This window comes from Pogona vitticeps, chromosome 2 (assembly GCF_051106095.1).
Source record: "Pogona vitticeps strain Pit_001003342236 chromosome 2, PviZW2.1, whole genome shotgun sequence".
In the NCBI taxonomy this organism is placed as follows: domain Eukaryota; kingdom Metazoa; phylum Chordata; class Lepidosauria; order Squamata; family Agamidae; genus Pogona; species Pogona vitticeps.
The window spans coordinates 132,081,842-132,108,745 of record NC_135784.1 but is presented as its reverse complement, the minus strand read 5'-3'; the positions used below and the strand labels follow the sequence as shown (position 1 = coordinate 132,108,745).

Genomic DNA, 26,904 nt, shown 5'->3' with positions numbered 1-26,904 from the left:
GTTTCAAGCTCTAGATGGACTAGATGGGTTGAACCAATCCAGTTCAGGACTATTCTTTACATTTTTACATTCTCCCTACACAGGGAAAAAACCCCAGATCTGGCTGATAGACTAGACTTTAATCTCATCTCCAAATTGCATCCCATGGTTAAGCATTTTCTTAGAGAGTACAGCCCTCACGCTGAACATGGAATGAACTTTCAAATCTTACCTTTAATACTGATAATGATGTGGCCCACTATGCACTGTCCATATCTCGGTTATACTTAGGCTGCTTGCAGCTGAATTTCTAATCAGCTGAGCAAGGAGGTGGCGGCGGGTTTTGCAACGACGCAGATGCAAGGAATCAGGTATCCGGCAGCTCAAGCCAGACCCCAATCCCCATCCATTGTGAGATGATATTTAAAAGCATATGTGACGAGGCTACACCTTCTGTTCACACTTTGTCAGTAATCTGGCATAGGCAAGGCTTGCTGTTAACCTTCCTAATGGAAAAGCCTGTTAGATGGCTTGCCGGCTGCGCTTCACAGTTCAGTATTATCTGCAAAGATGCAGGCTGTTGATGTGTGGGCATCTAAAGCGAAAGCTGCAGAAACTTAAAAGAAACGATTAGATTCTGTGCAGCCAACCAGCCAGCCAGCCAGGAGACTTAGGGAAGGAAGGAGGAGGGGCAGGCTGGCTTCACCCAAATCATGGACACCCGATTATATGTAACTAATTCCAGCTGAGGAAGGCGAAAACTTGCTTTGGACACTCTACAGGGGTAAGAAAAATCAGAGTTTAAACTTAATTACAGATTTAGTTCTCTCTCCCCCACAAGCCCTGTTTTTTTTTAAACAGACGGAAAAAGAAATCCCCATAAAATGTCGATATCCCATATTCATTACAAGTCTGGGAGAGAAATGGAGAAACACAACTCATTACCAGGTTCTTCACCTTTACCCTTGACAATGGTTATTTACATAATAACCTGACCCGTAGGTTACCCTTCATTAACAAACACATGTGAAAATATTGAGGCAGCTGGTCACCACTCATAAATATAGATTGTTAACCTTGGCTTAGAAGACTTAAACTCAGAAGAAAGAAAGAAAGAAAGAAAGAAAGAAAGAAAGAAAGAAAGGCCTTATTTTGCATAGCTATTATGTCATAACCTCAGTATGGAGCAAAATAAACCAGAGCTATAAAGGGAGGAGCACAAGATAGGCCATTAACACACACGCACACGCACACACGCATGCAAGCAAGCAAGCAAGCGTGCATGCATACATTTGTGCACACACTCAAAAATTCAGTATCCTGCAAGGGATGATGTAAATGTGCTAGGAAACCAAAAAATCCTGGTATTCATTTTGGCGTATTGTTTATATTCCTGAAAAATTACTGACTTCATATCTGTTACTCACAGATACCCACATAATACTTTCCTATGAATACATTCCTGCGTCATTGTCATTCTGTGATGATTAACCTGAAGAACTGATAATCCCCAATTGGAGAAAATTTGTTTAAGGAATTTTGATCTGAGGAAGTGGACTTGTCCATGAAAGCTCCCATTAAAATACTGTACAGCAGTTATTCTTTAAGGTGCCGCAATGGTTTTTGTCATCTTTATTTCTCATTTTTATTTTGTTTCGAGAAGACACAGCCTTCTTTTATTCCCCCATAACAGCCCACCTGTATCATCTCAGGCAGATAAAAATTTTTTTTGCCACACAAGCAAAACTGAGGTGGGGGAGGGGTTGAACAAGGCAAAATAGTTCATGAAAACAACAGATAATTTAATTTTTTTTTCCTGAGAGAATTTGCTTCTTTAAAAACCAAACACAGCAATGAAGCCTATTACTGTATAATATTTTGCCCTCCCAGAGTGAGGGCAGGCACAGGCCCAAACCACCTGTGTGCATCAAGGTTGTGTTTACAAACGTTAAGGAGTGCTTTTTGTTTCAGTGAGTGTTTGCAAATGTTTCCCTTACTGATATTACTGCCCAGCACGTTCTGGCTGGTGGAGTCCCCCCCCCCCCATGTGATTTTGCTGAGGCACAGCCCTACTGCAAGTGTTATTATGACAACAAAGGGGCCAATAAACAAAATTACGGACAGTCAGATTAAAGGCTAAAAGGCTAAAAGTTCTCTCTCATGGCTACGGATCAGTTCCAAAACCAGAATGTTCAGTAAGTATAGGGGTGGAGGGAGTCCTCACTTTGGTTATATCACATTGTTTAAAATCCGAGCAAAGATAAATGTTAGAATATTCAGTGCAACCACATGTCAGCTTCTCCTGGAAAACCAGCAAAATTTATTTATTGTTATGTTTGAAGGGAGAATTCCACTGCAACACGCAATGGTTTACGCTAAGGATTTTGCTCTCCTATATACATACTTGCAAAACAATTATGATTATGTTTCTTTCACCACTTACTATCTTACCTATGAAATGCCTGGAAGGCACAACTACCAGTTCTTGCCAGGGATGTGTGTTTAATACCACAAAACGGTGGAAATCAACGGGGAAGTCCATGTCACGATAGAATATGGGTATGATCACATGAGAAAATAGATCTCATTTGGACCACATTGTGGTGTGGCCCACTGTGAGCTACGTCTTGGCAATCACATAATATGGCCCTCTGGCCCAACTCTGATTTGTGAGCAAGCTGGACCTTTTTGTTCCAGCTGTAGGGCTACTGCTGAAGCAATTCCAGAACAGATGGGAAGGGTCACTTTAATTGCTCCCTGCAAAGTGATCCTTTCTGGTGTGATTGGGCATGTACTTTTCTCGCCATCTGCCTAACATGGGTGCACTCAAAATATACGCTAAGGATAGAGTTTTGAAGGGTATTTTTAAAGAAAACAAAGGCATGCTGAAGCCATAACTGAGCAGTGATGAGATGATGCTCCATGTCCCCAAACAGCATCCTACCACTTATTTGATCATGGATCGTTTCAGCTTATCCTTATATTCATTCTGCTGAAAGGTGACTTTCTAAGCTCTGCCCAGGGAGCAAGGCAGGTTTTACTCACTTCTGAACCTGTTGTGATATTTTATTCAGTTGCAAATTATCACAGTTCATTTTTGGTTTGTCACTACTTTCTCTTCAGGCTTTTCAAATGGCTTTCTGTTGCTAATACAGTGTATAATAGAGCCAGCTACAAGCTTGGTGCCTATTATGTTTTGAATTTATAGCATTCTTTAGTAAGTTTTAAAAGTTATAGAATTACCACATTGATTTAGGATTATACCAGTTGTTCTGAAATTCTCAGAAATTGTTATTTGTTTCAGAATATGTGTATTCATAACCCTAAACCTTACTATTTGACTTCCTTTGTTTCTGTTCAAAACAATCATGCTTTTTTTTGTTATACGGCTCAAGAGCCAGAGGTTGGGAGTTCGATTCCCCACTATGCCTCTGTGTCATGGACTGGACTTGATCCACAGGGCCCCTTCCAGCTCTTTATTATTATTATTATTATTATTATTATTATTATTATTATTATTATTATTATTATTATTATTATTATTATTATTATTATTATTATTATTATTATTACACCAGACACAGACAAAATTATAAAAACATTGACTGGTATTATATAACAGATACAACTTTTAACCAAAAACCCAATTATCTGTTAAATATCGATGCAGTATGTATGCATGCTGTTTCTAACATTGCCATGTTTTGTAGCTCTGATGGTGTGATTTCTGAGATCTGCAACTGCTTATAGTATTGTGTGAAATTTCTTGATATTGTTCCCAAAGCCCTAATGACTACAGGGACCACTGAAGTGTTTTTTTTTCCAGAGGTGAGATGTTTCAAATGCCAGGTCTCTGTATTTTGTTAATTTTTCCAATTCTTTATTTTGCAACTCTGCCATGCCATGGAATTGCAATGTCCAGACATTTCTTTGTTCTATTACTACTATGTCTGGTGTGTTATGTTCAACGTGTCTATCCGTTTGGCTCCAGAAATCCCACAAGATCTTGACTTCCTCATTTTCTGACACCTTCTCTACCTGATGTTCCCACAGGTTTTTGGAGGCCGTCAAGTTATATTTTTTGCATAATGACCAGTGCACTAACTTTGCCACTCTATCATGTCTAACTTTGTCATCTGTTTGTGCAATCTTTGGACATGTACAGATGTGGTGTGACACAGTTTCATATTTTTCTTGGCAGAATCGACGTTAGTTGTTAGCAATAATTCCTTGGATCTTAGCTTTCATCACGTTGGTTTGGAGGGCTTATTCGTGTGCACCAAAAATCAATCCTCCTCCTCCTCCTCCTCCTCCTCCTCCTCCTTCTTCTTCTTCTTCTTCTTCATCATCATCATCATCATCATCATCATCATCATCATCATCATTATTATTATTATTATTATTATTATTATTATTATTAGTAGTAGTAGTAGTAGTAGTAGTAGTAGTAGTAGCACCACCAGCAGCAGCAGCAGCATTAGTATTATTACTCTTTTGTTATCTGTCATGAGTCCCTCTACAGGGAGAAGGGCAGGGAGGAAATAAAATACATCTTCCTTTCTTTGTTCATGTCCGAACATATGTTTATGTTAATAAACATATCAGGTAATTTTTGCCCCATAAGAGGCAACATCAAGAACCTTTGGGACAAGTAACACCAAATCTTCCATAGTACATGTTCAATCAGTAAATCAATCAATCGGTTAATTTCTCCTTTTTTAAAAAAATCCTCTGTCTCATTGGACCTAATTGCATTTTAATTTCATCCGCTATGGCAACCCATGTGATTTTCCTCATCCTTGACGACATCATCTCTGCTGCAATATCGTTGCAGCCCTTGCCAAAATATACACAGGATGCTGGACCTAATCAGATTCAGCAGCAGTGGCTATAAAAGGGGAGATGGAGAATTAGTGTAAAGAAGAAGAAAGACGTTTGGGATTGTTCAGCATTCCCTCCCACCACATGTGGTGAATTAAACCTTCCTGCTGTGAGGCAGCTTTTGACATAGCTTGGAAAAGTTACTTTCTTGGACTACGTCTAACCTAACCCTCCAGCCAGCTGGCTGGATAGCTCAGTGGTTTAGGTGTCTGGCCAGGAGTTTGATTCCTTACTATGCCTCCTGTGAGTAGATACAGCCTGTGCAGCCTTGGGGCAAGTTACACAGTCCAAGGGCACTCCCAAAAGAAGGGACTGGAAAAGCACTTCTGAGTATTCTCTACCTGGAAAAGCCGGTCAGAAAGGGTCATCATAAGTCAGAACTGACATGATGGCACATAAACAGAACAAAACAAAACACAACAAAACAACAACAACAAAAACCCCACCCTTCAGCCAGTACCGGTAGTGTCTAGGCTGGCTGCTGGAGTCTGCAGGAGCTCTGCTTTGTGACACTGATGGAAACAAGACCCAAGTTTTAGAAACGTGTCTGAAAAGAAGGCCTGTTTCCGAGCCCACAGATCAGGAGGATTGCTTTGGTAGTGACTCCTTGATGCATATATACACAGTTTGAAGCAGCCCTGAGAGGTACTTTCCATGTAGCCGTTTGTGACTTCAATAGTCGGCTGAGTGCTAGCCTTAATGATGTTTACGTGTGGCACACTAGAATTAACAGCTTTTGAAGCAAATGACGGCAACAAAACAAAGCAAACCACCCGCTGCAGGAAGCCCGTGTGATCTAGTAGCAATCGCTCAGGAGTTGTCTTTCTGCCTATTTGCAGAAAAATTCCAGACCAATTAGGTGGCGTCTTCAACTCCTGCCAATCCTGGGCATTTCAGATGGCACTGTCATTCATTTTTGCTATTAATCCAAGGACTGTATGTTTTAATTTAGCAAAGAGGGAAGCATATAAATGTATTGTTGTTGCTTTATATTATTATAATTATAATTATAATTATAATTATAATTATAATTATAATTATAATTATTATTATTATTATTATTATTATTATTATTATTATTATTATTATTATTATTAATTTTTTTTTCAGGGCCGCTACAAGCAACCGCAAATGTCCCTTGAGGTGAATCATATTTGCCCATTTAAGAAACAGGCTATTCTATTTCAATAATTGGATTTAGCTTCCTCTCCATTGAGAGAGAGAAGAATAGCTTATTTGAAGAGCTGAATATTTAACGACATGGCTTTTCACCCACAGGACCTGGCTCTGACTCAACATTTAATTGGAAAGAACCCCAAATAACCAAGCTGTGAAACAAAAGGAGAAAACTGCTATAGAAATATACAAAACCCACCCACAAATAATCTACCTCCCATTATCTTTTACTAGGTCTGAAAGGCAAGATGGGCCTGCTTGAGACAAAGAGCTGTGTTAGAATCCCCAGAATCCTATATCAAAATCCACTTTAACAAAGTATCAACTAGCCTGTGAAGTCAGAAGGTGTTAGAGATAGCCTTGAACTGGAACTGAAATCACATTGATGTTGCAGGAAGGTGACTGAGGAAGTCCTTTGCCGTTTGTGAAATTAGACTTCAAAGGAATCCTGTCCTTAAGTGTTGATGACCAGTCACCAAATAAACCGAGCTAATTTGCGTACTCTAGAAAGCACGATAAACTCCTGCTGTGACACTGTGATGCTTTCATTAGTCAAGGATTTTTCTCTTCTAGTCATGAGCTATCTCTAACATCTGTCTCTGGCCTTTTATTGGCTAGATCCTACATTGCTGAACTGGAATGGGACTTTAGAGTCTGCCAATTCCAACACCAAGGTCTTCTGGCAGAGAACAGGTTGGTCTTTAAGGGCTCCAGATTTTGACTTGAAAATATTGCTAAACTTTCTTTAGACTTTTGTGTCCCCAGCTCTTAGATTCAATGGGACATACTTCTGATCTGAATAAATGTTTGTGGGATGACTGCAATGCTTAGGCTGGACTTGCTTCCAGACACGAGTATTTGAAATGCAGTAACAAATAGCCATTTTTGAACCTAGTGGTTCGAAAGCATGCAAATGCAAGTAGGTAAATAGGGACCACCTCGGTGGGAAGGTAACAGCGTTCTGTGTCTAAGTCGCACTGGCCATGTGACCACGGAAGATTGTCTTCGGACAAAACGCTGGCTCTATGGCTTGGAAACAGGGATGAGCACCGCCCCCTAGACACAACTGGACAAAAATTGTCAAGGGGAACCTTTACCTTTGACAAATAGTCATTAGGGGTTACAAGGACTCAGATTGATAAGCTGTTTGCTATAAACACAAAAGAATGGCAGGGGATCCTTCTCATTCTAGGGATGTGACTCTTGTAATCGCTTGGTCTCTGAGAGAAACTCGGGGGGGGGGGAATTACTCTTTTCCTTTGCAACACATTTTCTTTGTGCAAATTCCCTCCACATCCCATCCCCAGAAATCTCAAGGAAAATCTTACAGGATTCTTGTTTGTGGTCATTTTTGTCTGGAAGAACTGCCACATTTTGCTAAGAATGACATCTTTCCTGCATGGATTCACTGGAAATAGAATTAAACTGCAGAGAGCTGGATTGTTCCCTGTACAGAATAACGTGAAGAAATAAAGAACTGAGAGAAAAAACAAGGAAGTGAGTCTGAGGATTTAATTTAGGTATCTGAACGTTATACAGTACTACCTTCAGCACACTCGTTCTAGGCCTTAACAGAGACAATGGTTTCTTGTGTCATTACATACACCAAGGCAACTATCTGGGCCTTTGTCACCCAGCCAGTCTCTAATTTCCACCATTGAGATGGAATTGACTTTTAAAGATCTTTTTTTAACCAGGACCAACACATTCTATTGTTGTCTTCCCCTGACATACCCTCCCTGCCAACAGTTTTAAACTCCCTCAAGAGAAAAGCCATTTCTTCATCTGAAAATGTGTGCTTGGACACAAGAAAGTTTATGAAAAGTAAAAACTGGTTAGTCTTAAAAGAGCTGCAAGACTTCAGAATGGTCTTTTACTACCTTTGGTACAATTCTGAGCATATTTGCTCAGAAATAAGTTAAAAATAACTGTTTTGTGGCATTAACTTTCATATAATTGTGCATAGGATGGTGGCCAATGGCCATATTTTACTAATAAATGATTTGTAATGTACTATAGCATTTCCAGTTCACTGTTCAAAGGAACCTATGTGGTATCTTCACAAACTTAGCTTTGCTAACATTTGGGTTCTACTGAGAACTGGAATGTATTGTCAAACAACAATATTCACTGATAGTGTGCATGTATGGAGGTGATCTCTTCCCATCAGACACATCCTGAGGATTTCAGAAGCCTGCTCCAGTGGAGTTGGAAACTCTCGGGAGACATTGTTTAAGGTAGCTTCATAGGATGCAATGTGGAAGAGAGGGGATTTCCGTATTATACTGTACTGTATTTCCCTTTACCTTATCAGCCCCAGTGTGGAGTCCCTCTTCCACCCTCTGTTCTCTGAAGCAAAGAGATGAAGGGCAAAATATAACAGGGTTTATTGTAACTTGGACGGGGTAAACAGCAACAGTGGCACACATGGTCTTTGGTACAAGTTAATGGCTTTTCCTTCGCTGGGAGGGGCATTATCTCTTCTCAGAACCCATCTTATGCCACTAGGCTTTCAAACAGTCTAGCTGGCTTAGCCTCAGCATCTGGGCACGTCAAGCTCTGTTACGCTCCCTAGAGCAAGAGTTGGTGTGCCCACAGTGAGGATAAGTATGTTGGAGTCTTCTCTCCACTGGCTCATGCCTATCCTGGACCTCCGATCCCCTTTGCTCTTGTTCCTCTCAACCCTGATATCTTCATTGATGGTTCCTCCACCACCATCAGTCCTGAGTTGTGGCTGGGTTTCCCTCTTTCTCTCTCATTCCCTCCAGTTAAGAGGGTTGGGGGTACTCTTCCTTCTCTGCTTCCCCCTTAGGGACTTGAAATTGGTCCAGGACCCCTCTCCAAAGATCCGCTTTATAAATATAGTCCAATGTCTCTGGGGACTCCAGCTCCTCTTCAGAGGATTCTTTGACCCAGAAGGTCCCAGACCACTCTTCCAGGGCATCCCCCCCCCCCCCAGGCTCCTTCTCCCAGGATCACCTTGTCCTCCCTGGGCCCTTTCTTTGGGCTCCCTCACCAGGTTGTTCCCTTCTCCCACAAGAGTTTCTGTTCCTCACTGCGCCTGTCTGACAGCCTGCCTCTTTCTTCTTGGGCTCCGTCAGTTACTATCTCCACTGGCGGCAAGGCAGCATTTATAGTAATCATCTGCTGGGGGTAGACCAATTACATCCTGTCCTCTAGGGGCTCCAGATCCCAGGGCTGACATGACAACCAGGGTCTCTGTCTGGGTGCCAGTCTCCCAGGAGAGAGTAGGTTCAATGAAAAACCATCCCCTCCTCTTTATCCCTGGGCAGGAGTCTCAAGTCCCGAGACAGAGTGCAATGGGACGCCAACAGGGGCATCTGTTGCCCTCTTCTCCTCACCATGCCCCCCTAGACAATTTAGCATCCCCCCTCTTTCTTATTTTCATCTCCGTGAAGAAGACATTAATTTAATCAATTAGGCAGATTAACGTGAGCAACATTAACACCAGCCTCTTTGTCGATGTAGTTCCTTAATATTTTGGACTTACTCCTTTATAGCCCAAGAAGGGCAAGGCTCTGGGTGAAGCTGTTGAAAAACCAGGGAATAAATTGGGAAGGCAAAAAAAAAGTATTAAAATCTGGTAAAACATTTTTCAATTAAAGTTTTTGAACTGATTGAATATGATTTCTGCACCATAATTACAGTTCTATCTAGCAATGGGCGTTGGGCCCCAGTATTTCAGAACTGCAATTTGAAAAATGGTATGTGGTGACACAGCTACACAAGGTACTACTCAAATCCTAACTTCTTTTTTTCAGTCTTTAGTCTGCAAACTACACTTTCTCCCGTGTACCCCTAATGGCAGGCCCAAATTAAACAGTCATGGTACTTATAAATCCAACTCGGAAAATGCCATCATGTATTTTTAATCGAGCTACCTCATCACTGCATAATAAAATGAAAGGATTGCCGAGTTTGACTGGCATTTGTAAGTAGTATATGAAAGGGGCTAATAGAGGGAGAAAATTAGTTGCATTTATCATCTTAACTACATTCATATTACACTCACGATTCAATTGTTTAAAAATTAATCCTTAAGAACAGCTTTTTTTAAGTTTAAGCATTCCAAACAATTGTAATTTATTCTCTGAACAAATGCTATTTGTAAAAGATTTTTTAAAGAAAGAAACTTCCATGCATCATATGAAATAAATGACCTATTCTTCACGCATTAGAAATAAATAACATTTAATACAGTACTTGTTTCATGTATATCACAAGATTGACAAAAACCCAGAAAGCTAACAATAGAGGTGCAGTCTTACCTGAAAGTAGATTTTTGGGCACAGTGTGCCTTAATGTTTTGGAAAGAGTCATGGCTTGTATTGACAGCAGTTGGTTTTCCTTTTCAGTTTAACGTCCACTGGACCTGTCACAACCTATCCAGCAGCTACTCCCAGTAAACCTATAAATTTGCCTATGACTGAAATGCAACCACTATTTCATCTACATCAGCACTATATTTCCTAAATGGAAGACATTTCCCAAGATTTCAGGTATCAATCTTTCTCAGTCCTACCTGGAGATACTAGGTCTGGAAGGTGGGCATTCCTGTGTGCTCACCTAGTATATTAGACTCAGAGCTTGGACTATAAGTTCCTTTTGACTACAATTCCCAGGATCCTGCAGTCAGCCTGGCCATTGGCTGTAGTGAGTAGGGTAGTTTTCTAAGAGCTGGAGTGCAGAAAAGTAACTATCCAAACTCCAATATACAGCTCTGCCCCGAATTCTGGTTGGCCACTGCATATGAAATGGTACAAGGCACAATGTCACAGAATTATTATTATTATTATTATTATTATTATTATTATTATTATTATTATTATTATTATTATTATTATTATTATTATTATTATTATTATTATTATTATTATTGTCGTCATCATCATTGTCGTTGTTGTTGTTGTTGTTGTTGCTGCTGTTGTTGTTTTGTTGTTGTTTGATTTATACCCCGCCTATCTGGCCTAAAAGGCCACTCTAGGCGGCTTCCAGTGAATATAAACAATAAAATAATACAAAGAATTGCATAAATCATATTAGAACATACACCATACAAAAATAGAATAAAAATATATAAAGGGAGAACAAAGAGAAAAATCAAGTGTTAGCTGGAGGGAAGGCCTGAATGTATAACCATGTTTTTAGTTGACTTTTAAAAGTGCCCAGAGTGGGGGCCACGCGAATCTCAGGAGGGAGATTATTCCAGAGGTGAGGAGCCACCACCGAGAAGGCCCGGTTTCGTGTCTTTTCCCTCCGGGCCTCTCTCGGCGTCGGGCTCCTCAGTCTCACCTCCTGGCTCGCACGGGTGATCTGGGTAGATCTTGGTGGGAACAGGCGTTCTGCCAAATATCGAGGCCCTAAACCATTTAGGGCCTTATAAATGAGCATTAGAACTTTAAAGTCAATGCGGAAACGAATGGGCAGCCAGCGTGGGAGAAATATGCTGGTATTTTCTCACTCCACTGAGGAGTCTGGCCGCTGCATTCTGCAACACCTGAAGTTTCCGCATCAGCCTCAAAGGCAGCTCCATGTAGAGTGCATTACAGTGGTCTAATCTTGAGATTACAAACGCATGCACCAAGGTAGTGAGCGCCCCCGTGTCGAGGTAGGGCCGCAGCCGGGCAATCCACCATAGGTGGAAAAAGGCGGTGCGGACTACCAATGCCACCTGTGTTTCCATGGTGAGCGTCGGGTCCAGATGTACCCCCAAGCTGCAGACCCCACTCTTTGCGGCCAGGGTCACCCCCCAAAATGTGAGAGAGTCACCCAAGCCGCCAATCACGGGGCCACCCATCCTCAATCTTGTCCAGATTCAGCCTCAGCCCATTTTTCTGCATCCGTTGCAGTACGGCCTCCAGGCAGCGCTGAAGGGACAGGACGGCATCCACTGCAGTTAGTGAAAAGGAGATGTAGAGCTGGGTGTCATCAGCATATTGATGACATGGTGCTCCACGCCCCCTGATGACCCCACCCAGCGGCCTCATGTAGATGTTAAACAGCATTAGGGAGATAATCGACCCCTGTGGGACCCCACAATTGAGACTCGGGGCTGAGACATTCTCCCCAAGCTGCACTCTCTGGGGGCCGTCCTCCAAGAAGGAACGGAGCCAGGCAAGCGCTAAGCCACCGATTCCCAACTCAGAGAGCCTCCCCAGGAGGATACCGTGGTCAACGGTATCGAAGGCCGCCGAGATGTCGAGGAGGACCAACAGAGACATTTCCCCCCTGTCAGCCTCCCTCAACAGGTCATCGTACAGGACGACCAGTGCCGTCTCTGTACCGTGGCATGGCCTGAAGCCCGACTGAAATGGATCCAGGGCGTCTGTTTCATCCAAGTGGGCCTGAAGCTGGTCGGCCACTACCCTCTTGACCACGTTGCTCATGAAAGAAACATTGGCGATGGGCCTATAATTGCCAATTTCATCCGCCGCCAATTTTCTTTCTTATCTGCCTAATGATTGTCTCCTTGAGGGCAGATGGAAACCTGCCCTCAAGGAAAGACCCATTTATTATTGCTGTGGCCCATTCTGTTGTTATCGGCCTGGCTGCTTTGATTAGCCAGGCCAGGCAAGGGTCAAGGGAGGAGGAGGTGACTCGACAGCGATCAAGCACCTTGTCCACAGCGTCAGGTGTCAGCGGCTGAAAGGAATCAAAAATTACCAGGCAAGATGGAGCGCTGGACATCTCAGCTCGACTCACTCTATTCAAAAAAGGAGAGAGCTCCTGGCAGATGGCCTCCACTTTAGATTTTAAGCTGCAAATTGGTCCGGTGAGAAACTAAGGGGAGGCCTACCCAGACCAATTCCGGATAGGTCGCACACTATATGGAATAATTCTGCCTGCTGATTTGAAACTTCGCTTATCTGGTTAGCGAAGTATGTTCGACAAGCAGCCTTTACCTAGACAGGTAAAGGTTAGCAGCGAACTTAACAGCTATCCAGTTATCATCCGTCGGGTTTTTTCTCCACCTACACTCTAGCCTTCTCCTAAGTCGCTTCATTCCTCAGAGGTCCTGGTTAAACCAGGGCGCTGGCCGAGCTCTATGCAGGAGAGGGCGTTTAGGTGCGATCGTGCCTACAGCCCTAGTGGCAGCGATGGACCAGCTGTCAACCAGAGCCTCGACAGGAGCGCCAGCCAAGTCCGCCGTTACCCCTCTCATGACATCCTGGAATCCAACAGGATCCAGTAGTCTTTGAGGGTGGACCATAGAAATAGGTCCCTGCTCCCTGCGGGTGGGGGGGAGAGCCACTGTGAGGTTACATTTTATCAGATGGTGATCTGACCATGACAAGGGGACCGACACAAGGTCGGTCACCATCAGACCACACTCGCTCCAATTGGTGGAAAAGACCAAGTCCAACGTATGGCCACCCACGTGGGTGGGGCCGATGACATGTTGGGACATGTTCAAGGAAGCCATGGTTTCCAGGAACTCAAGAACTGGCCCAGTAACCTCTGCCCCCGTGTGCACATTGAAATCACCCAAGACCAAAAGCCTCGGGGATCCCAACAATGCAGCGGAGACAAAGTCACCCAGCTCCGGAAGGGAAGTGGCTGGGTTGCGGGAAGCGCGGTAACACAGCAAAATCCCAATACCATCCCTGGCCCCAATCGACACGTGGAGTGCCTCTAGACCCGGCCTTACCACCAAGGAGCACCTGGTAACCTCTAAGGTGGATTTGTAAACAATGGCTACTCCCCCCCAAGCCCCTCCAGTCTACCTGGTGCTGGATGGCATAACCGGGCGGACAGATAAAAGCCAGGGGAGGACCCCCCTCCCCGCTAATCTACATCTCGGTTATGCATGCCAGGTCTGCATCCTGCTCCAGGATGAGGTCGTAAATCACCTGGGCCTTATTGGACACAGACCTGGCATTCAACAGCATCAATTTTAGAGTGGAGGGCTGGCTGGACTGGCTACCTCGATATTGGTGGTTGATCACAGTCCCAGAACAATGAACAGCTTTTAAACATCTTTAAACATCTAGTAGTTACAGCTGGGGCTTTGGCAAGTGTGAGGGCTGTTTGAGGGAGGAGGAAGGCCAATGGGAATTGAAGATGAGGGAAGATGAGCTCAATGGGCTGCCTGAGAAGTGTCCTGGTTTGGTATGGCCAATAGACTGACTTATGAGCCTTGTCTGCTTTTAACGTATGTATTTTCAAAACACTCACTGCTGCTTATCACACTCTGAGCTTGCCAACACCTACGCAAACAAAATGGGTTAAACCCTTCTATTTTAGGTGCCTTTGATATATTTCACTTGAACTGAAAGGTTTATATTGTAGATTCAATATTTCTGGTTGAAGTCTCAAGTCAGAGCATTTCTGAGCCTATTGGCTCATGAGATTGATTCCGTTACTACGCTGGCTGAGTTCTATCTACAGATGCCTTCAGTCTGGTTTCACCTTGACTTATAAAACAAATGACTTTCTTTCTTTCTTTCTTTCTTTCTTTCTTTCTTTCTTTCTTTCTTTCTTTCTTTCTTTCTTTCTTTCTTTCTTTCTTTCTTTCTTTCTTTCTTTCTTTCTTTCTTTCTTTCTTTCTTTCTTTCTTTCTTTCTTTCTTTCTTTGAAATTATAACTTAATGTTGATGATGAACCACAGAACAGAATGCAACTTGTTCAGAAATCATCTTGATGTCAGAGGGGAAAATGAAAGTATTACTATCCATGTACTTTGCTGCCCTTCATAATGAATTTGTGGGAGTGATTATTGGTCTTGTATTGTTGAAGAAATGAGTAAAAAAATAAGCCTTGCCCAATGCATTCTTTGGGCCTGGGGATAAACCCACACCTCTGTATATAAGCCCAGCAAAGTACAAAATCGGACACCCTAACTCTCAAGAGGTCCTGTCAGCAGCCTTTCTCCTCTGCCCACTAGGGGCTAAAACTAAAGTCCTAGCATGTCCAGTAAGCGCAAAAGGGAGAGCAGTCTTGTTCAGCACCATGACACAGAGAGAGCTATAGCTTAGCGGAAAAGACAAGCACATGCTTTGCACACAACATGGGTCAGGTTCGTTTGACTTCCAGATAGAGTCGGGAAAGATTTTTGTCTGAAATCCTGAAACGAGAGAGCTAGTGTTGGTCCGTGTTAACCCAGAACAAGGAACCAGCAGCTCACGGGCTCCATTGGACTTGTAGTCCAGAGACAGATGGCTCTGCCTCAGCCCTACTAGAGAGCACCAAGTAGATGAACTAGGTCTGGTTTATGTTTGGCAGATCTCTTGACAGTTCTGTCAGAAGAGAGACCAGAGGCATTCCACTGAGGGGCATGTGCCCACCATACTGGCACACTCTTCAGTTGGGCCCAGTATGCCAGGGCAGAGGGATTATTCCCCTCAAGTAAAAACCTCTTATTTTCTCCTCCAAACAAATTTTTAAATTATTTGTTTCCAGTATAAAGTAGCATTATATCAGATAGGCACCACAATTTCACAAGTTGTTATGTCAGTTCAGTCCTACACCACTTCCATTTTTAAAAAAGTTGCTCTAACATCGGTGTCACCCTGCGGTGCACCTGCCACTGCCCTTTGGACTAATATAGGTGACCACACATAACAGAACCAGGAAAAAAGGGATGCAAGTGGAATTCTTGCAACCCCCCCCCCCACAAAAAAAACCTGGCCATTGGCTGTGGAGCAAAAAATCAGTGAATGCTCGTGAAAAAAAACTGGGCTTACTCACGATTAACTGCACATCGTGTAGTCAATAGAAAACATGTCAAATTTAACCATGCCAACTCCAGCAGAAATTGCAGGGTAAATCCTATGTGGGTGTCAGGGGGGCAGAGAGAAGTATAGTTGTGGCCCATAGCATCCCTCCAGATTTTCAGGACTGAAGCTGCACCTTTGACTCTTCTGCCTACAGCTGATGAGAACTGCAATCCAACAGCATCTGGAGGGTTGCATTTACCCACCTCTGAGACTGAGTATCTCCCTCAGTTGTGTTCCCCCAACTTGCTTTGGCTCACACCTGTAGCTCTGTCCATTGACTGATTTTCTGCAGCCAATGGTTCTTTACAATGTGTGTGTGTGTGTGCATGTGCACGTGCACAATACACACACGCATGCACGTGCACACACACGCACGTGCGCGCGCACACACACACAATCTAATTGATTGATTGAAGGCATTTATATTCTGCCCTCTATCCCAGGACCTCAGGGTAGAGAACAACAATGGAAACAATAGGAAACAATTAAATACTGTACTTTAAAACTGTTATACACAGAAAACCCAGCAACAATAAATAAACCTTCAACGTTAAAGCCACTATCCCTCATTCCCAAAGGTCATGCTGAATAATTGCGTTTCAACTTGACAACAAAATGAGGTTCCTGCTGGTGCCAGCTAAGCATCTAAAAGGACACCATTCCATAGATGAGGTGTTACACCCAAGAGAGCCCTCCCTGTGTCTTGACATAGTGGGTTGTTTTCCATAGCACAACACAGAGGAGCGCCCCCGTCTGCACCAGCGGATTTTAATGATAAGGCAGGTATATATATAGGGAGAGGTGTTCCCTCAATGATTCCTCAGCCCTGGTGCACGGCCCACTAAAAGCCAGGCAATTCAATAGCCTGAGAGCATGTGAGGTTTACGTGCCATAGAATAGTGACTGAAGCCATGGTATTTCCTGACACAAATGTATGTAGCACAGCAGCCCAAGTAGTACAGATGATAGACAGAAACAGACACATGATGTTTGTGTGCGTGCACACACACATGTTCACGCACACACACACACACAGAGTTTTTTCAGTGTTAGGCAGCTACCAAAACCTATGGAATTTGTCAAATACCAGCAGTAGGGGCTGTTTGTGATTGGTGGGTTGGGTTGATGGGTCAAATATTAGAGATGGGCACAAACCACTGGTTTGGCAGTTCATGCTGATTCATTCGTCACCCAAAGAGGTGTTTGGCTCTTCAAAGCCCCCGCCTGCTCCAGTGGGCACCCTCTCAGAGGCAGGGCCCAGAGGAGGTGGGGCAGGGAAGCAAGCTGCTGCTTCCGAGTAGATGCCCACCAGAGGAGGCGGGGCTTTGAAGTGCCAAACACCTCTTTGGGTGATAAATGAACTGGCACGGACCACCACACTGGCAGTTCATGCCTGTTTTGAGTCACAAAACAAAAGGAACTGGTACATCCATGGAAGTCCAGATTATAAATGAGAAACAAAATCTCAGGATGTAGAAAATAGAATCAAGCTCTTTATTATGCATTTCTTTAAATGAGTTGTTAAAAAGCTCTGGCTTAGCGCATGTCGGTGAAGCCTTCTTCAGGAATATATATATATATATATATATATATATATATATATATATTGAACAGGCTTGGGACTCTCAACTTTATATAAATACGTACATGCATTTATACTGAACACATTAGGCATGATAAAATATATTAGACAGAAAATCAAACACATACTGAGCTTCTTTATATTTTTTTGTTTGTTTAAAAGCTCTGGCTTAAGGCATTTCGGCAAAGCCTTCTTCAGTTTTTTCATTAAAAAGCAAATGTGAATGATTCGATATCTTATTAGTGGTTTTGTGTTATGCTTACCTCCTGAAGAAGGCTTTGCCGAAACACGTCGAGCCAGATCTTTTTAATGACTCATTTAAAGAAATATAGAAGAAAGAGCTTGATTCTATTTTCTACATCCTGTTTCGAGGCCACTTCTCATCAGATCATTGTACTGGACTTATTATATTATATTGCTTATACCATTTTATATTGTTTTATCCAATGTATGTTGCAATGGCCTGTGTGCCACGCAATAAACTAATTTTTCTTGCTTGCTTGCTTTGCATTGGATTTATGCTGAATTCAAAACACCCCAAAGAAGATTTTGGAATTCCTCCTTTGGGGCAAAATATGAAGGAAGAAAGAGAAGAGGGGCATCTTAATTACTGTGGCACTCTTCCAAAATATTTGCTGTAGGGAAACCCTTTCTGAAGGCAATGGTTGTTTACATTATTGGCAGGTGGAGGAATTCCTGCCTGCCTGCTTCTCCCGACTGATTCTGTTGCTTTCCATTCAAGCAGCTGAAGAGCCAGTCTCCTTCTCTAATTAAGCTGCCAGAATAACAGTAAAAGAGCATAATTAGCCCTGAGTCATACTGGCACACATCTCCTCCTCCCTGTGTCCCCCCCCCACTGACAAGCCCTCATGTGACACACACAGAGACATCAGTTGCTCACTCAGTTAAGCTAAGCTTCACATGTTGGTTTGATGGGAGGAGCTGCTGACCCTCATGGTAATTACTCAGTCTAACAGCTTAACTAACATGCAAATTCCACTGTTGAATGACAAGTAAACAGTGTGAGGCCCCTGACTTCTGCTGCCAGATGGGAGGGGAAAAATACGAGAGGGTGGGTGCTGACACAGATGTAAAAGCGTGTGTCAACTGCAGATCTAATGCAGCTTCGAAGTATGACATGATTCATTAGCTTTATTTCATGCTCAGGGTAACGAAGTTGTGGTTGCTGTGTTAATTAAGTGGGGAGGGAGCAGGGTGGAACTTGGCAGGCATAAGTCAGCTGGCATGGCATACAGATCCCAGAGGGCAAGGCCGCTCCGAATCACGGGCTGTGGAGGTCTCTCTGTATTTCACATCTACTCTCTTCTTTGCAAGCCCTCCAAGAAATAGACAAAGGCAGGACCTTTGGCTGTTCCATTTCGCTAAAATGGCTGACCCACCGTTTTTAGACATAGAGCCGATTTTCAGAAAACAAAACAAAATGGGTCTTTTTTTCATGTGGCAGGGAGAAGGGAATATGAGTTTCCTTTTGCATATGAATTCACCATTTGCACAACTGTGTTCTGGTGGACTGATGTAACAAACCAAAATGAAATTGTCCTCCATCCTGAGTGTATTATAGCCAGACAGACTCAGACATGGAGCAGAGCATCAGCATTGCTTTTTGTATATGCATGGAAGATGGCTTGTGTATGACCCTTCTACAACTACTCCACATAGGCATGCACACAAATGCCCTACTCAGGCAGGCACCAATGAGCTAGGACTAAAATTAGGGGCAGGCGCACGAATGAGCACAGAAGCCCACTGCAAACTCTGGCAAGCTGCCAGGAGCATGCTAAGTCTTTGCGCAGTGCGCCTGAAGGTCTGAAGAGAATTGTGTAACTGCAGTGGATGGAACGCCATTACGAAGGACCAGGAAGGTTGAGCCTTCTTTTCTAACAAAAAGCAAGCATCCCCACCCCACAACAGACAATAAGCAATGTAGTGAATAATGCACCCCAATCAATGGGTCATGAACTGGTTTTGAACAGCAAGGGAGTCCTTCCCAAAGCTCTGGGGAAAATGGCATGAATGAATTATTTTTTAAAAAACTAACTTCCCAACGATGTAGCTCTGACTTTGCACTGGAAGTGGCAGGGTGCTTTTCAAAAAAATATTCACTGCCTCAGCAAAAGCTCACACACTTAGTTGGTATAAGACTGGAGAGAGAGGTCTTTTTTGTTTCATTATTGCCGAGTCACCGCTAGAGTAAAATTTCTGGCTTACTTCACTGGGTGTCTAATGGGTAACAGAAATCTTTGTACAAGAGGACACTGGAGGAACAGCTTAAAAATGAACCAGAACTTCCTCCCCTCTAGACAACGGGGTTGCATTCTAATTTTCCCTTGATCCGATTGGTGAGCTCTGTATTCATTAATGACAGTATTCATTAATGACTGCATGCACTGGCTGAAAATATATAGAAGGCTGAGGAGCGGTTTCTTGCTAAATGAACAGGCAAAATTGTGGCTGTATATTTTGCCTTCTGTACCTGTTTTGGACGGAATAAAGTCCCTGTGCAACAGGAAAAATAGAAAAGCAAGGAGGCTGCAGAGTCTGGATCCTGGCTTATCCGATGGTGTTGATGCTCATGCCCCAGGATGTAAAACAGATGCAGACCAGATCTCCAAAGATATCATCTTGCAATAATGTTCTGTCAGCAGTAAATTCTTTCAGACAAAAAAGGGGGCGATTGCTTGGGGGGTATTAAGAGCCCTGGAGAGTTTTCCTTTTATTAGATGATTATAACATAGTGCAATATGTTCATACAAGGTATTCCTGAAGATCATCCAGTGATTTAAAATCTTGCTGAAAAACTACTACAGTGGTGCCTCGACTTACAAATGTCCTGACTTACAACCAATTCAAGTTACAACCCGCTCCGGCCGCAAAATTTTGCTTCGACTCGCAACCAGTGCTTTGAGTTATGAACAGGGAAAAAAGGTGGGGAAGGTAGGGAATTTGAACTGCTTTCAGTGAACTGTTGGTCAGTGAAGAGGCTGCTTCTCTGTAGCTCTTTCGCCCTAGTGGTTATAGAGTGTGGGTTTGGAGAGAGACTTCAGACTGCCTGGTACTGCCTGGTACAGTACCGTACTGTATTATTGTTGTTGTTGTTGTTGTTGTTGTTGTTGTTGTTGTTGTTGTTGTTGTTGTTGTTGTTGTTGTTGTTGTTGTTGTTACTAATTTTGCATTTTAGGTTTTTTTAAAAAAATCTTTTTGGATTTTTGCTTTTTGACTTTCTTTTTTAAAACAGAGAGACTGCCTGTTCTGGGTGAGTACTATATGTACAGGGTTTTTGCAGTGTGGGTTTGGGCTGGGGGGTTTATGTTTCTCTGCTGTGATGGGTCTTGCGGTGTGTAGTTGTAGCATTTTTAGTCCCTGCTACAATGTTTTTTTTCTATACTGTGCCTCCAGGGGCTTGTATACTGTGACCTCTCTTCTGTTTTAAAAGGTGTTTGGTTTGAAATGTGTTGGTGTAAAATATGTAGGTTTAAAATGTGTGGGCTTAAAATGTGTTTCAGACACCAAAGTCTCTTCCCCCCCCCATTGTCTTCTCCCTCTGTACCCTCTCTGTTTTTGTGCTTAAAAGCACAAACCTTTGTCTGAGGGGTCTGTGTGCCCCAGTGATGACCTTCTTTCTTTCCTTGTTTCCCCATTGTTCCCTCCCTTCCTCCTTTCCTGCCCTTTTTTTTAACCTAAGTCATCTTAGGTTAAAAAAAATCCCCCCTAGTGGAAGTGGATGGATTAACCGCTTTTGCATTCGTTCCTATGGGAACGAATGCTTCGACTTGCAGCCGGCGCCTCAAGATACAACCAAAAAACAGCTGGAATGGATTCATCGCATTTCAGTGCATTCCTGTGGAAAATGGTGCTTTGAATTACAACCATTTTGAGTTACGGCCATCTTCCAGACTGGATTAAGTTCGTAAATCGAGGAACCACTGTATAGCTAAATAAATCTACAACTGGATTTTACATGGCATAGAAAGTGACCAGGCCACTATCCTTTCTTTTAGTATTTTGATTGGGAGATGAAGACCCTTCTGCCTTCCCCACCTTTGACTGAGCAAAGACCACAGGAAAAACAGTCACAAAACAACAGGTGAGTTCAGCTGCCATTTCACACAAACGTGCTTTGTTTGCTCCGGGGAATCCATTTTGCCCAACCTGCCTTCGTTTCTCTGCTTGCCTTTTGAACAGGCAGCTGTTCCCAGTTTATGTTAAAGATCCAGATCACCAGTGGACTAGGACCAATCTTCCCCCCGCCTGCTTCCAAAATATATGGGCAATAGCATAAAAATTAATGGGGCACCCTAGGGAAGCAATTCAAATTATGGCTAGGAGGAAACTGTACAGGAAGAAGAAAATGGGAAGGCAAACACCTTTGAGGGCAATGATGCATCCAGGTGTGTTTACAAAGGGCATAATGCAATCCAACAGAAGGCTCACTGCCATGGGAAGCTTGGCAACGGTGTGCTATTACATAGAATCAATAGCACTGCCGTATAGATTGAAGCTGTATCTTTTGAGTTGCTTTCTCTCGAGCTTTCCATAACTGATGGGACTGCCACAGTGAAGGATCAAGTTCTTCCAATGCTATCAATCTCTATGGCCAAGGGGGTTCAGAATCCATCTTTGACTAATACATTCGCTCCCTCAAGATCACCCAGTCACCCAGGTTGATCTCCTTCAACCTTCATGAACAGGAAGCAGTTCCTGATGATTGACAAAATAACCTAAGCTTAAAACATCCATCTCATCTCCTCTGTCAAATGAATAGGTAGTGCTCAACCACAATTATAGTACTAAAACCCAAAGAGTGTTTTGCCACTTATTAACAGTGACTGTGTGGACCACAGCAAACTATGGCAAGTCCTTAAAGAAATGGGAGTGCCTGACCACCTTATCTATCTCCTGAGAAACCTATACGTGGGACAGGAAGCAACAGCTAGAACTGGATATGGAACAACTGATTGGTTCAAAATTAGGAAAGGACTACGACAAGGCTGTATACTGTCCCCTGGTGTATTTAACTTATATGCAGAATACATCATGCGGAAGGCTGGACTGGAGGAATCCCAAGCCGGAATTAAGATTGCCGGAAGAAATATCAACAACCTCCGATATGCAGATGATACCACTCTGATGGCAGAAAATGAGGAGGAATTAAAGAACCTCTTAATGAGGGTGAAAGAGGAGACAGCAAAAAATGGTCTGAAGCTCAACATCAAAAATACTAAGATCATGGCCACTGGTCCCATCACCTCCTGGAAAATAGAAGGGGAAGATATGGAGGCAGTGACAGATTTTACTTTCTTGGGCTCCATGATCACTGCAGATGGTGACAGCAGCCACAAAATTAAAAGACGCCTGCTTCTTGGGAGGAAAGCAAAGACAAAACTAGACAGCATCTTAAAAAGCAGAGACATCACCTTGCCAACAAAAGTCCGAATAGTCAAAGCTATGGTTTTTCCTGTCACGATGTATGGAAGTGAGAGCTGGACCATAAAGAAAGCTGACCACCAAAGAATTGATGCCTTTGAATTGTGGTGCTGGAGGAGGCTCTTGAGAGTCCCCTGGACTGCAAGGAGAACAAACCTATCCATTCTAAAGGAAATCAACCCTGAGTGCTCACTGGAAGGACAGATCCTGAAGCTGAGGCTCCAATACTTTGGCCATCTCACGAGAAGAGAAGACTCCTTGGAAAATACCTTGATGTTAGGAAAGTGTGAAGGCAAGAGGAGAAGGGGACGACAGAAGATGAGATGGTTGGAGAGTGTCATCGAAGCAACCAACATGAATTTGGCCCAGTTCCGGTAGACAGTGGAAGATAGGAGGGCCTGGCGTGCTCTGGTCCATGGGGTCATGAGGAGTTGGACACAACTAAACGATGACGAATGGTGATAGATCCACGGTAGTCGCAATAGCTCCACATTTCTGCATCACTTCTAAAGAAGCTGGCCTCAACGTTAAAGAATATGATCCTAGGAGAACAATGTCAGAGTCCAGTTTGGATGTATGACTCATTCAACAGATAGGGTTGAAGAAGTCAACCCTCTTCAAAGCAACCTGTTTTCTTTCCATATTGGATGAGGTCTATTACTTCTAGTTCATGGAGCCACTGAATTTAGCATTACCTTTTTGTGCAGTGCTATGATAGGAAGGGATATTCAGTGTGGTGTAGTGGATAAAGTGACAGACCAGGCCTCTGGAGTTCAGGGTTCATATTTTCACTTGGCCAATGAAACTCACTGGAGGAGTAGAAGTAGTAAAACCACTCCTTAAATATCTCATTCACCTCAAAAAAAAAACCTTTTAATTAATAGTCATGTACCATCAAGTCAATTCTGGCTAATTTATTTATTTATTTATTTGATTTATATCCCACCCATCTGGTCCGGTCGACCACGCTGAGCAGCTTCCAATAAAAAACTATACAATAAACCATAAAGATTATACAGACAGACTGTGACACATGCAGTAATAAAACAAATAATAAATGAAAAAGAAATGTCAACTCTTTTCCATATTTTCCAGGTAGAAAATACACAGAAGTTGTTTACCCTTCCCTTCTTCTGGGGGTGACCTGGGACTATGAGGTCCCCCCCCCCCCCAGCCACATAAGTTGGCAGTGCTCACAGGAGGCACTGTGAGGAATCAAACTCTCCATCTCTGGCTCCGCATCTAGAAACCTAAACCGCTGCGTCATCCAGCTCGTTGAAGTCCTACTAGGGCCTCTATAAGTTGGTTCCGACTTGATGGCACATAACTAACGAAATGGTAGGAAGCCTCCACTTTTGCACTCTTAACCCTCTGTAAGCAACAATCCTGCTTTGTTTGTTGCAGACTGTGAAGTTTGCAACTTCCAGACATACCATATAACCATGGTCTATACTTGCTTATGTTTCTTGTTTGACTTTAATCATGTTAAAACTGTTTCATTTCTTCACATTTTCTCTTACCAGATCTGGCTGATGTCCTGTATATATACCCAACCATTCCTGCTCTGCCCTGCCTTTTGTTACTATGCACGATGAAGTAGTTTCTGACTTATGGTGACCCTTGGAATTAATAATCTCCAGAAGGTCCCATCACTAATTCTTATGTTCAGGTCTTGGACTCTCCTAGTTCTACCACCAGTTCCATGTTTTTGAAAGGCTTTACACTGGATTTTAATAACTGCCCATGGTTTATCTAGTTTGTTGTTAGCCCCAGTTGAAATCCAATGTCTATTCTGGCGTATAACTTCGTTGTCATTTTATCAGATGCCAGTACTTTATTGTGTTTTAGGATTTTATAACAGTTTGAATTGTGTTTCTTGGTGCTTCAATTAGCTGAAATTTGCTGTCCTGTACTCTGCACAGATTGCTGGCTTAAATCCATGACATGCTCATGGGAGGCCAGGCTGACACATACTTTTTTGCATGGCCAGCACCCAAGCCTAGCGGACATTCAAGGGCCAGCAACCTGTTGGATCAAACCATTCAAAAGAGGCTGAGAGAGCTGGCTCAAAGTTGACTCCGCCTCCCATCCTTCCAAGGTCAGCAAATGGAGTACTCAGCTCACTGGGGGTGGAGTGGAGTAATGTGCCGCCTGCACAACTGAATTGTAAACTGCCCAGAGAGTGCTTTAAGTGCTATGGGGGCAGTGTATAAGCAGCACACTTTGCTTTTCTTGGGTACAAAGTAGGAATGTGCCCCATCATGCATGCTGATACAAATTCAAGGGCTTGTCCCGTTGGCTATTGTCCATGAAAAGTGAAGGATATCAACTTGTCCATTGGACAAGTATTTTTTAATATAAAAAATAAAACTCATACAATGCAGCAGGCAGAAAAATGTCTTGGATTGTGACTTAAGTGAGCCCATTGGGACAGAGTATGAGCTTGGTATTAAAAGAAGCCGGTAAATATCCTGCACTCTGTGTTTTGCTAACACTCCCAGCTTTCTGGTTGCTTATTACAGCTTTTTCCAAGTGCATTCACTTCTTGTTAGTGGCCATGGCAAACATCTGTCAATTGTAGCGACACAAAGGGGGAGCACAAAGTGGGTTAAAAAAAAGTTGCAGTGGTGGAGACAAAAGGGCACAGTGGCTTGCTCAGCCTCTTCTTGCCCAAAGGCTTATTTTAATTTTGAAATGAGTAAAGATAAACAAATTTCAGTTGCCCCCAAGTCTGCTTACAGCTCCCAAAAAGGCAAAAGAAAGGAAGAAAGAAGGGAGGAAAGAAAAGAAGAAGAAGAAGAAAACCACCTCTATTATTCTCAGGCCATTTGGTAGTGGTTGCCATGGAGATCAAAAGCAAAATAGCATGCAAATCAACACAAGCCCCAGCGTTCAATAACAACCTTAAAAGGGCAGCCGGATAAGGCGACAGAAATCACTTGAAATGCTTCAACCTGCTCTGCTAGCTGTGATTAGATCTAAAAGAAAAATACCCTAATGGATTATAGAGCAGACGAAAGGAGTCTACTGGCAATGGGGTGCAGCTTGCATGATTATTTTCCTTGCAGACAGATTCTCATACGGTAACCTATATTTGCATAGGGAAAATGCGTCTATCTGCACAAAGGTAGCAGAACTGGACAAATAAGCAACCATGAACACCTGCAACATTTTGAATGTCTTCTTACCCTCAATCATTAAAAGCAATCAGTGTTTTGGTAATTGTGTTGGAAATTCTGTTGTTGGTTTTTTTTCCTTTGAAAGAAATCTGTTCATCCTTTTTATGCTGCTAAGGGATTCTTAGGGATTCATCCTTTTTATGCTGCTAAGACACCTAATCTAAAGCAAATAAACAAAAGTTCATGCATTATTGGGAAACACACAACCCAGATTTTTTTTCTATAGTAGGTTAATGCCTTCATAGTTATGTGCTATCAAATCAATTCCAACTTATGGCGATCTTTTCAAGGTCTTTCCAGGTGTGGAGTACTCAGAAGTGTTTTAACCTTCCCTTCTGTGGGCTGTGCAGCCTGCCCAAGGCCACACAGGCTGGCTCTTCTTCTAGATGGCACACTGGGGAACTGAACTTCCAACTCCTGACTTGCTAGGACTAACCAAAATGTACAGAGTGCACTTTATCAATTGTTCTTTATTCTGTCCATGAGACTGGATGGTGAGGAAAAAAAGAACAAAAAAGTACAAGTAGGGCAAATTCTGTAGCCTGGCGATCTGCATTTGGACTCAGGTTGTGAGATGGAGACAGCCAATTGAACCACATGGATTTTTAGATACCATGTGTAAGGTTATGCCTAGGACTCTATATAAAGAAATAATGGTGGACTCACACTTTTAAAAACATAAAATCTGGCTGTTACTCAGATGTTTCCAGCACTGGTACCACAGACAGGTTCGTGGTTATTTAGGCAGTGGTACCGTCTGTGATACTATATATATATGAGAGAAAAATGGGCTAGCTGTGAAGAGAAGCATTTGAAATGTTTACATGTTTGTATTTGATTGACTGTTTTATGGAAGAATGTCTGTGTTTTGCTGGAGGCTTGAGTTTTGTAAGGAGAGACATTGTTTATAGCACTGGTTCTTAAC

The 26,904-nt window shown here is 42.8% G+C and overlaps 1 protein-coding gene and 1 long non-coding RNA gene across 22 annotated transcripts in view; one reads left to right on the top strand and one right to left on the bottom strand.

Moving 5' to 3' along the window:
* Positions 1–26,904, bottom strand: part of TNRC6C (trinucleotide repeat containing adaptor 6C) — a 599,421-nt gene that overhangs the window by 387,001 nt on the left and 185,516 nt on the right. The gene's annotated exons all lie outside the window — the stretch shown is intronic.
* Positions 670–24,886, top strand: LOC144586906 (uncharacterized). The gene is made up of 3 exons (XR_013542004.1): positions 670–763; positions 21,375–21,460; positions 24,324–24,886. It is a non-coding gene; the product is annotated as an uncharacterized LOC144586906 (long non-coding RNA).